Source organism: Poecilia reticulata, chromosome 5 (assembly GCF_904066995.2).
Source record: "Poecilia reticulata chromosome 5, P_reticulata-male-v2, whole genome shotgun sequence".
Taxonomy (NCBI): domain Eukaryota; kingdom Metazoa; phylum Chordata; class Actinopteri; order Cyprinodontiformes; family Poeciliidae; genus Poecilia; species Poecilia reticulata.
Window position 1 is genome coordinate 13,809,790 of NC_088834.1, and position 12,830 is coordinate 13,822,619.

The window sequence follows — 12,830 nt, forward strand, 5'->3', positions numbered from 1 at the left end:
ACCAGGAACACATTGAAAAGAGCCGAGTGACAGGCTAGAGTCCCGCCGGGAGGAGAATACTTTGTTAAATTTTACAGGAAGCTCTGGGTTTGTTTTTGGAAAAAAGAAAAAGGAAAAGAAAACGGCCTGCAGTCTGCATGAAGCGATAAAGAGATTTCCAGCTTCCAACTTTTCTTCAATAAAGTCTAAGATCTGGAACGAAACAGGAACATCACTTAGCTGCGGCAATAACACAGCCTAACTTTGTTACTCGGGAAATGTTCTGTTTATGAATCATTTCTATACATCTGTGTGTGCGTTTTATGATACAAAATACCATTTGAGCACTAGGAGAAACAGGAAAAATTTCAACATAAAGGAGAAAACAAATACTAGGAGGTAAACTAAAGAAATAAACAAATTAAGACATTAAACCCCCATCTGTAGAAATGCCAAAAAGCAAAGATTGTTATTGTGAATGTTGAAAAATATGTCTAAAAAGAGCTGCACTTCACGACAACTCTTATAATTTAATATTTAGATTTGACTACTCATAAATAATAATGCTGTAGCAAACAGCATTTCGTACTTTAATGTAAACTGGCATATGGACAAACTTTTATGCACCTTTTATGCTGCAGTTTCATGCCCTGATGTCTGCTGGAGGAAGACCTGATGAAATCCAGATGAGGCAAATATTGACAAAAAGCTACGTAAGACGCATGGACTCTTCTGGCTGCTCAATTAAACTGTCATGTTTGATTTTTTTTCTAACAATACAAATCAAAGTTTGAGCAGAGCCCACTGCTTATCTCTAAGTAGTTTGCAGTGCGTTTTTGCATTTTTCTGTGCCTATGTGAAGAAAAATACTGCCAACGATTATGTTGTGGTGAGAATATGTTTAAAAGCCAGATGCTGCATGTTTCCGGCTTGTTGCAACAGTTTAGAAAGAAACATGTTGGATGCTTCAGTTTCTCAATGCTTTCCTAATACAAACTTCAAATGTGAGGCATTAAGTTACTCTTAACGTTCTTGAAAGTGCCGTCATTTTTCTTGGTGGAATATGTGAAATAATTCATGGATTAAATTAAATTCCAAAGGACATCTTCATAATATTAAAAATAAATTAAAAGACTTGAAATGTGGATTAGGTCTATTTTAAGTCAAAAAATAATTAATTTCTGACCGTTGTATGACCATCACAATTTTAAGCAGCATATTTAATGTGTGCTATGATAAAATTGTTTACCCTAAAAAATCTGATTTTAATTATTATTTTTTTTAACATGTTTGAGCATATCTAGTTCTTCCTTAAGTGTCGTTGTCTGTTTAATCCAGCTATAACTAGTGTAGTTCTTATAGACTTCATGTCAAAATAGTGTAACAGATTGTGGAAACATTGCATTGTGTTAGCAAACCTTGGCAACTGGGCCGATCAAATTATAGAAAAATAAAATTGCATGCTGTCCCATGAGTGATGAAAACTTTGCTTTATAAACACGTATTTTAATTATATCTCACCATGTTGGGGAAACTGGTTCCCAACAAAACATTGTGGAGGTAAGAGCAATTTCTTCCGTGGCTCTAAATGCACCGCAAAATTGCACTACTTCCCCAAACAAAAGCCTTACTCAGCATGAACCACAGACCACACTGCAAAGTTTTTATTGGAGCAGCACCCTGTCAAAAAAAAGAAAAAAGTCCCTGTGAAATCTGTTCACTGAGAATTATTCAGTGCATTCTTTTTTTATTTTTTTATTTAGCCATGCAAAAGTCAAATAGATAGTTCTCGTACACTTTTAGTTTTGGTTAACATTAATTTCCGTGTTGATTTTTCACATATAGAGCATATTATCTTAGATCATTAGCATATATTTACATGCATGCATTCATGAATGAAGTTAATTTATTCTGGAACTTTTTCTATGTGTCCTATGATTATCAGGACATTAAATTGTATTAAAACATTGATCAATGTTATCTGGAGTTTTGGGAGACATGATGTTATCTTATAATATTTATTATTTCATCTACTCAAGACTTGGATGGAGATATGCTTAGGAGATCACAAATGATGGACAACATACAATTAATCTCAGAAAAAAAAGCAGAAAAAAGCCTTGCTTTGCCATGCCTACACAGGAAGAGTTTATTAGAATTTGAATAAAATAATGCACCCTTACATCTCATGAAGATCATCTGAATTAGACTAACACTCTCAGAATTAAATTATTAGACCATAAAATACAATATTTAACCAGTTAACTGGCCACAAATGACCAAAAGTACCTGAAAAAGTACTTAAATTAAATCAGCTGCTGTTCTTCAATCCTTTGGAGTTCATGTAAAACCTTGGTCTCTGTATGAAGAGACCAAGCTATTTTTTTTATATGCTTTAAAGCAAAAGCATTCTTTTTGTTTTTTAACTCAATTCACTTAGGTTCGATTAAATCTGATTCAGTTCAGTTGTATAGATTTCAGTTCAGTTACATTAAGTCTAGTTTAGTTTTTGTGTTTAATTCATTTAGTTAATTTTTATTCAGCTGATTCTAATTAACTTCATTTTAGTACAGTTTAATTCAGTTCTATTGAAATCTACTTATTTTAATTTGGTTCAGTTAATTTAAATTCTGCTTGATTTATTGCTAATCAGTTTGGTTCAGTTCTGGCCAATCTGTTTCAGTTCAATTTACTTATTCTCACTTTAGTTCAGTTCAGTTTACCTCAAATTAGTCTAGTTCAGTTCAGTTAAATTAGACTTAAATCAGTTCATCTTCATTACATTTGATTCCATTTAGATTAATTCAGTTTCAGTTCAGTCACTTAATTTAATGTGTTTCAAGTTAATTTGGTTTAGTAAAGCTAAAATATTTTAGCTAAATTAAATTAAACCTAATACTTTGTATTTTATCTCAGTTAATTTAATTTAAGTTTAGTTAAGACTTCAGATGAAGTCTGTCCTGTTTTATGCTTCATGATGCAGTACAGTGAAGATCTAAATCAATGCAGTTTTCTGAGACCTCTGATCTGAAATAAAACGTATGAAAATATGTATATACTTTGATCAAAATAATTAGAACAACAGCAGATGTAAAAATGACAAAAGAATTAAAACTAGAGGTCGGACAGTAGAGATAGAAACTAAGCAGCTTAGACAGTGTGAATAATTACAATGGAAAACTAATAATTAAGTCTATATAAAAATGGTAGAGTAAGTTGATTGTGCATCTCAGGCTATGACTAAGACAATAGTCATATACAGTCTCAACTTTGTAGGTTTTGTGAATTTATGATTCCTCCAACAACTGCAGTGCTGCTGAGCATCAGAAGCATTTATTTTACGAGCTTGAAAAATCTAAGTACAAATTGTTCATAAATGTTCTTCAGTTATGACATGGAAACGAGCTGAAACTCAGTTTAGGAGGATAATTTATAGACCCAACTGTACAATGGAGTACATTTATCACAGAACATTTTTCCCCATGTGTGTTACACTTTTTTTTTTTTTAGAATGACGTTATGAAATCACATCCACTTCCATTAAAGTATAATATTACTCACTTTTATCCAAACTGGCTCCAGCATCAAAGCGTGTATTGTGACCGAACACAGAGAGCATCCAGGTAGATTTCTAAAGCAGAGGAGTAAAGAGAAAGAGAGAGAAAATAAAGCTCTGATAATTATTGGCTGTCACAAGACACAGAGGGGATGCAGAACGATTACAGATGACACATAAATTGCTGTGTAATTTCAGACAGGCATTTTCGGCTGGAGCAGGTCTCCTCTTGTGCTGCCTGGCAAATAATGTTCAAATGGAAGTCGAGACCGCAGTGATAGCATGCCATTGTTGCACCATGTGATATGCCAAGGACATATTAATGCTGCAGGCCACATGCAGAGCAGCAGATCAAACACCTGCTAAGGTTTCAGGAGAATTCGGTCCCTAAACAAGATCTTGAAAAGTGAGCCAAGGATTGGAACTGATGTGGAGAAGATAAAAGATGCCCTTTTAAAACAAACAAACAAACAAACGAAACAAAAAAACAATCATGAATCCATTTCATTTATGTATTTTACAAATAAAACATAAGCAATCATGAGTTGTCTTTCTAAAAACTAGGAAAACTGCAGGAATCTATAATGCTGCCACTGATGCTCACTGATGAGTCAAATGGAATAGAAGAACTGAAATATCTTTTGTTGTCACATAGTAGGAAAAGGTCAGGTGTAACAGCAACATGTCAAAGGTAAGTCTGCACAGAATATTAATATCCCCATACACTGTCCACATTGGAGCTTCGTCAGAAATGATTTACTCAAGAGCAGCTGCAGAAGCTGCATAAAGGACAAGCATCACTAACGATGGATCTCCTCCGTCCTTCAGCTACTGCAGACACAACGTCATGATCTTTGCGAGTGGCCACCTCTTGTCAGGGAGAAGAGTAATACTCAGAGAGGGACGATAAACTGTGGGCTCTCGGAGGTAATCCAGACATTTTGGTAGCATCTGATAGACTGAGTTCATAGGTCAGAGGTATGGTTAACGAATAGCACAACATGACTATGACAGGTTTTAAATGAATGGTCTGAGAATTCTGCGGACACAGAATGTCTTTAACATGAACAGAAAAGTGAACAGAGAACGTCTGAACATGTTTTTACAGTATTTATTAATACTCCAGTTAAGGCTGTCAGTAAGTTTGCTTTTTTTAATAAGATGCATTCTTCTTTTCACTATTGTTGGTAAGAAAAATGAGAACATTTTGTCTAGCATCATCTCCGTCTACACCTTTGAGTGTATATCTGAGTTAAAGTCATATTTGTCTCTTGTTGCATCAGTGCAGACGTTTTAGCCTTCTCCGTGATGTAGTTGTAAATGATTCAGATGATTATAATATAATTTTCTTTCACTCCAGAATGCAAAAACAAAAGGAAAGAAATTTAGAGTATCTCTACTTCCAAGTTAAACATTTTCTCACCCGAATAAGTGCAGATTTACTTGACAGAAAAAGAAAATGTGCTTTTATTCAGTAAAATTACTGGGTTATCACATGATTTTCACGAGGCGTCTGCTCTAATATGCTGATGCATGCAGCACTTGACGTTTAACAGGCTTACATTAAGACACACTGCGTTCAGGGAGCGTTGGCCCCAAATGGCTCTGTTGTTGTTAAGTGCTGTCTCCTGGGAGGGTGGAGAGGTCTTTTCTTTTATTACTGGATATGTGACGCATTGCATGCATAATATTAGGGCTACAGACGGCCTCATATTAAAAATAAAGCTGTTTTATTAAATTTATCTAATGGACTTTGGAGGCATTTTAAGAGAAACATAATTCATGAGCGGGCACTTTGTATAAACACATATGAAGTTAAGCAGACATGAAAAAAAGTCTGTGCAGTATGAGTTTGTCACAGACATTGCCTCTCATTCAATTAACTTTCTAGTGCAGTTCATTAATGTCAAAATAAATTTCCCTCTGGTTTCAAATGGAGCAGTAAACTGTGCCACTGACACAGACCTGCTCTTGTTCTCAAACCTTACTGCAAGCAGCGCAAAGCCACAAACAGAAAGCAGAGGGAATGAGAATCCCTGAGCTCGGATTGTAGCATTGCATGATTCCCGTCTGTCCGATCCATTCTCATTTGTGTAAGAGCACATGCAACATTACAGATCGCCATAATCCCTCAAAGCTGACGTCTGTGATGTGGCTGTAAATGTTACCGATTTGGGCCTCCAGCACCAGGAAGCATTTGTTAAGCAGGTTTTCCCCTCAAGAAATTGTTACCGATGCAAGTGATTGTGTTCCACCAATGTTGATGTAGAAATAAAAATGCACTGAACATCAGTGAAAAGATCCTAAAGCCAGCTCTCCATAGATCAAGATGTAATGCTGGGTGAGTGACAGACACGGACAATGCCACGTCTACATCTGTTTTCTAGCTCAGTGCTGATAGGTTTATCGCTGGAAGACAAAAACCACGAAACCTAGTGTTGCTAAAGCTAAACATGTGTCCCTGACCTCTGCCTACAGAGGGAGAACCAACGAGACCAAGGAGGGGTTCTGTTCCTGAGTAAAACATTGGTGTTGCAAGCAGCTTTCAGCACCTTCTGATTCAGTGCACATTTAACCAAAAACACAGGTAAGAAGTCTGCAAGGAGGCCGAAAAACAGCCAGTTTTTGTCATCAGGGGATGGTAGCTGGGATAGGAGTTCCAGCTGTTCCGAAGCCTTCTCGACATATAAAGCGTCTGTGATACCCTGAGAAATAATGGTGCAGCAGCAGCAGGAGATGATCAGACTCACTTATGAGTTTCTCTGAGCTGGTTGGAGCAGTTTTACTCGGGAGTTTGAGAAAGAGGAGAAAACGGGGTTACCGGAAAATGAAATGGATGAGTTTGTATCAGACATGAATGTGCTGAATCTTTTCTCACATGTTGATCTTGCCAGAAGACGTGAAGGAGTGTGGATCTACTTTCAGTTTTAAATTCAGGATGAAGCCCACTGAGCTTGAGTTATGATTTTTATTTTTCCTTGTGTGAAAGGAAAGGTTTTGGGCCAAGTCTGACAACTCTGACTTACGCTCACCTCAAAATCCAATATGGTTGATTTTTATGGTTCTGACTCTTAACTGGAAAACAGGCAAATTAGGTGTGAAATCATTGTCAGATGTGATGTCGAAGTTCAGAGGTATATGAAACTCAACAATAAGCTTTTCCTCTGTCTTGATTCAGACAATTAGAGTAAGAACTGGGATATGTAACTGGACTGTTGCACCTATACATACGCAGCCTTTTGTTTGTAAGTGGAAGTATTGCATAAAAAAATCTATTAGCAATGGCAATGTAAGAAAAGACAGAAATAAAATTAATACAGAAGAAACCTAATCTTATCTTCTTTTTCCTGTTTAAATCACATTATTGTTACTGCTGCACTGCTTGCTTCTACTGGAACTTGGACTGGTAACAATGTAAATCTCTAATAACCAATTTTTGCACAAAAAAATAAATAAAAAATGCTGAGAATCTGACATTTTTCAGAAATGCCACTTTCTCATCAAGACATATGTGAAAGGCCTTCATTCTGACATTAGACTGAGCTAAAATAATACTTTATTTTGCAGATTGTGGTTCTGAAATCACAAAACAGTCCAAGTAAGGATTACTTACTGATTGTGAAATGACTGAATCTTTAAGGGTGGTTATCCAGTGTTGGTGTTTGAGTGTGCGATGTTGAAATTACATTTAATCTGTGTACCAAACCTGTTATTAGCCCATTAAGGAGCAAACATTTTCATTGGACACATTTTATAGATCATGTAGTTATGCTTGAAAACACAATAAAACCAAAAAGGCTGCAATGGCCATGCATTTGAATAAATATGTTTATGACAGCGAAGCATCCATCCGTCCCTTCTCTATACCTGCTTGTCCTTGCTTGGTCACTGGTCTGTAGGTCCAGCGGTCGTTCAACTGTTTCATTTGCTCTAAATCATCAGTAACATTCTTGTCAGGTATTTCCAAACCTGGATTTACATTTTCCCCCTGCCGTGACTTCAGACATTGTTTACTTCCCTATGTCTGTGGCTACCTCACCCGTTTGCCCCGCCCCCAATTTTTTATATTACATTAAAAATGTATTGTGTCATTAATTATACAGAGAGGAAAATCTAATATATGTGTGGGTTGAACCTGATGACCCCTTATTAACCAGACAAATACTCACCTTGAGGGCCATTTCATTCATTCTTGTGAGAACAGGGATGGCTCTGACAATATTTTCAGTTTTCCTTCAGGCTTTGTTAGGACAAAAATCTGAATGAGATTGTAAATACATTCTGAACACACACACACACACACACACACACACACACACACACACACACACACACACACACACACACACTCACACACACACACACACACACACTCACGCACACACACGCACGCAAGCACGCACACAACTTATTGTATGGTATTAAATGAAGATGCAAAAGTAGGATGTTTTACAATTTTTATTTTTTTTTCTGACTGGAAATTTTTTTTTTTTACATGAAACATTGTTATGTGATTAACACAGATTGTGCTTGTAATAGTACCGGAGACAAAAGGAATCCCTGTTCATTCCAGCACTTAAATCTAATCTTGTGACTGAGACTTGAACATACAATTAGATTATTACTTATTATTTTATTGCTTTTGTTGAGGGGGGAATATTTTGTTGCTTTCGGGCAAAGTAGCTTCCACCTAATTATGCATAAAAATAAAAAAAAACAATCCTCCTGTTCCCCACCCACAATGCATTTAGGCAAAATACCCGCATGTCTTTGCGTATGTATAGTAGAGAGAGAGTAAGACGACTCTTGTGGCACAAGAATCTAAAGTTTATTCTGTAGAAATGGTTGAGAAAGACATAATTATCTTTACCCCTGGTAATGACGTAAAGAGACGTACATATATGCGCCAAACTTATGAAACCCCTCGATTATTTGCACTTACTAAATTGTAAGCCATTTCAGACAGCACCTGTCATCCTCTATATCATCAGCAATTTTTTAATGGCCAGCACAAAACACTGACTTCGTTGCCCTTAAACAAAATTTGGTGACATGCTTGACATTGTCCATTTGGTAAACTCAAACTTTAAAGGTGTATTTATTTCCATGTAATGTACTTTTGTCATCTGTTTTGTGAAGTCCTTCGGTTCCTCCTGAAGAAAACAATCTCACACATCATGATGCTACCAGCCCTGAACTTCTGACTTTTAGTGAAACTGTTTCAATTCGGTCAATGAGAACTATTTATAAATCAATGGGTGCCAGTGTATTCACAAAAACTGAAATGCTGCGGAGTAAAACAGTCGGTCACACTAAAGGTTTTGAATCACAATAACTCAGACTTGCTTAAAAACCCAACTGTTCACAAAGAGTGTTGCAGCACAGACCAGGGCAGCTCTGTCAGGGATATGACAAAGAGGTTTTGAGAGATTATTGCGCAGGTTTGCTGCGAATCAATCAAGTAGAGTATTTCTGAAAAGTTGCATTTTGTTAAAACAAAAGAGGAATCTTCCAACCGAATGATCGTTATATAGAATTGTTTTCAGCACAGCTGTTGTTTCTGTGCCGAAGCTGAAATGCAACACCGTGGCATGATTATCAAAGTGTTTCAAAGTTGTCTGCACTGTTCTCACAGACAGCGTTTGGCTCAAGTAATGCACCCAGCGCTATGATGTGTGTTCCAAATGATTCTGAGTACATTTCAGAGATGATATTAAAGATTAGTAATCAATAACACACATTCAAATTGCGGCTTACACTGGAAAGGAAAAACCAGATGGTAAAAGTTGCTCAGACAAGCACGATTTTTGCACAGATCATGTGATTGCAGAGTCTCTTTGTTTGCTTTGGGTAACCGCAAACACATGCGACTCCTAAAGGGAGTCACTTTATCCCGGGATTCGCTTTTGATGGTCGGTCACGATGGACGAAGAAAAATTTGAGAAAACCACACAAACATCCTCCATGTAGCCATATTTTAAAAGTTTTTGTTTATAGCGTGTGGATTTGAAGAGCCTTAAAAATGCATTCTTTCCCCTTATTTTTTTCCCCCCACATTTTATCTGGTTACAACCACAAACGTTACTATTTTTGTGAAATAAAAATAAATGATATTTCTAAAGTTTTTACAATGGACATCTAAAGACTGCTCTGTTAATTTGTGTTCTGTTAGCTTTTCTCCTTTATATCCTTTTCCAAAATCCAGGGCAATAAACTTGCTTCCTTGCCAGCTCCATGTAATTTAATCTAAGCATAAATCCAGCTGTTCTGTAAAGGCCCCAGAGGTTTGTTGGGGAACATTAGTCAACAAAAAGCATCATAAAAATCAAGAGACACAGCAGATAGGTCAGGGATAAACCTGTGGAGATGTTTAAAGCGCGGCAAGGATGTGAAACACAATCCTAAACTTTGAACATCGCACGGACCACTGTTTAATCTATCATTCTAAAATGGAAAGAGCAAGGAACAATTCACCAAGACTGACCGGGCAAGAACATTTTTATTCAGAGGAGCAACTCAAGAGGCCCGTAGTGAGTCTGGAAGAGCAGTAGCAATCCTCAGCTGATGTGGGATAATCTGTTGATGCAACAATCGGTCACTTACTCTAAAATTTTGACCGTTATGAAAGAGTAACAAGAAGGAAATTGTTTGTGGAGAACCATATGTCATGAAGATTAGGACAGGGGAAAAATGCAAAAGAAAAGATGCTGTGGTCAGACGAGACCAAGCTTGAAGATGAAGACAAAATGTTACGTACGGCAAAACACTGACCAAACTGCAGATCTTAGTCAAATTATGAATCTGAGACAAAATGAGATTATGGATTTTATGGAATTCCTCCTCAAAGAATATTTTTTAATCATTTGATTGTACAGATGTGTGGAGGCATGTGCAGCTATAGTCTCAGCAAAATGCAGTTCTAATGTTAAACTACGTCTTCTTTTCCTTCAAGCCGCCAAATCTAAACTTTTTTGGGTTTGTTTTAGGTCCTAAAATCCAAATTAATGTGACAGATGTTCTTTTGGAAAGGTACTGCAAATTCTTTAAGAGGAAAATCAAATGAAAATCTATTTTTCTGCTTATCTTTTTCAATTTGCAGACCTCAAGTTTATTCTTTTTTCTTGTCTCCTCTCACCCACAATGTACATCTGAGCTTCTAAAACACCTGCTGACTGACTTCTATTTTACTGCCAGACTCTTGCTCTGACTTCACCTGCCAGCTGCTAAAGGACGTCAAGCTGCGATAATTAGCCCCACTGTCCATTCGCAGAGCGATCCTGTCCTCTCCCTCATGCAGACGAGGGAATAGAAACATGAAAGTTTCTGCTTTTGGTTTGTCCTCTCATCTCCCCAGACTAATTGAACATCATTTCTAATTCCATAGACCATTAGGATAGGATAATGACATCAGTCACCAGGAGCTCGGGAAGCTTTTTTTTTTTTTTTTATTCTTTCTTTCTTTTAGGTCGTTTTGCAGAGCTAAGCAAGGATAAATGGAAACAACCCACACACAAAAAAATAAATTAATTGAAAATTGGAAGATCTCTTCTCTTGGAATATTCTTTTGCTTGAGCAGAGAAAAAGAAATGTTAGGTAATTCCTCCCCAGTGATTTTATTTTATAATAAATCCCGGGTTCCTCCCAATTTTTTTAATGCATCTCATATTTGGATGGCAAAATAGCCTCTGCACTGGGAAAGACTTTGGGGACAATTTTGTTTAAACTGCAGGACTTCATACCCCACAGAGTGCCGCACAGTGCCAGTCAAGTACGCTCAACTACTGTCAACAGTCGTGCAAATCTTTCATATACAAGCAAATACTTCGGCGCTGGATCAAAATCTGTTGCAGTGCAAAAGCTTTCGTTTGATTAATGCCCTAGATTGCAGTGACATAGAGCAAAAAATAAAAGAACGTGGTGATTTCAACCAATCAGTGGAAAGTGGCTGCAAATGTGGAAGCAATTTTGAAACCTTTGCATGTGATCTATGCTTGATATCAACATAGACATCCAAGCAATCCTTCTGACAAAGGACAAATGGACCAACAGCGACCACAAAAAAGCCATATACACAACAGCTTGTATGATTTTTCTTTGGGAGAAACTGCTCAATTTTATGCTACAGTGTAAATAGACAGGAGACAGTTATACGTTTTTTTCATCCCTCCAAAACAAAGAGGATGAAAAGTATACCTTAGCTCGAAAGCTCACCCATTAATGAACTCTGGAGGTAAGACGGGGGGATTTTTCACTAGATCTGTGATCATGGCTCTTGTCTTGCATACACTGATTAAGGAAATGTAACTTGGAACCTGTACATAAATATGCATACAGCTGGACTATGATGAGCTTAACCTTTATAATGTGACACCAACATATGATCTTTAACACCTTGTGCATACTCTGCAAAACTATTCATTTTCCTTTAAATGTTTCAAATTTTGTAACAGTACCCAACAAACTATAATTTATTACACTTTTACTCAATAGATGTAAAGTAGTACAAGACTGAAGCACTGTTTTCAATTTTTCTTTACAGTACACAGGGGGCACTATTGTGTTTTCCAGGCGCCTAGTGCCATTTTATAGCACAATTAAGAAACTGTTACCTTTAGTTGCTATAAAAATACTTGATCAAAACTAACAATTTCATGCCATAAAATTGGACGCTGTCTCTTTAAGAAGCTCCTGCTCTTTCTGACACTTCAGCATGCCATCGCAACAATGTCCTCCATTAGCCATTCACAACCATTCTTGACTAATAAATAGTTCATACAATCAGACCAACAGACACACAACCAGGTGTTTCCCAATTGCTGCTGCCGCTAGTCTGGAGGAGTTGCGTGAGGAAGGCTCAGGGGAGGAGAGCTCAGCTGGAGACTCCAACTTCACGGAGATAGCTTTGAGTAACCTGGTGGTGTTGACCTCGTAGGACAAATGCTACATAATAATGACAAATAGACAACACAAAAGTAAAAAAAGACACATTAAGACAGTCTCAGGATATGCAAAGGGCTTCAGTAATTAAATGTTTTAAGATTTTTAAATTCAGAAGAGATTCCACAATTCTACAGCAAAATTCCAACCTACAAGTTTTCACTTGCATTTGGATATTTTAAGTAAGAATGCAAAAATCAATAAAAAAGAAAAAACAAAGTTGTGTCATTCATCCCAGTGCAGTAAATCCAGATTAATTTAGTTTTGCGACTGTGCAAACTCATCATCTTTTGGTTCAGCAGTTTTTGTGATACAAATGTATGTTTTTGACATCATTTCATAACTAAGCAGAACCACA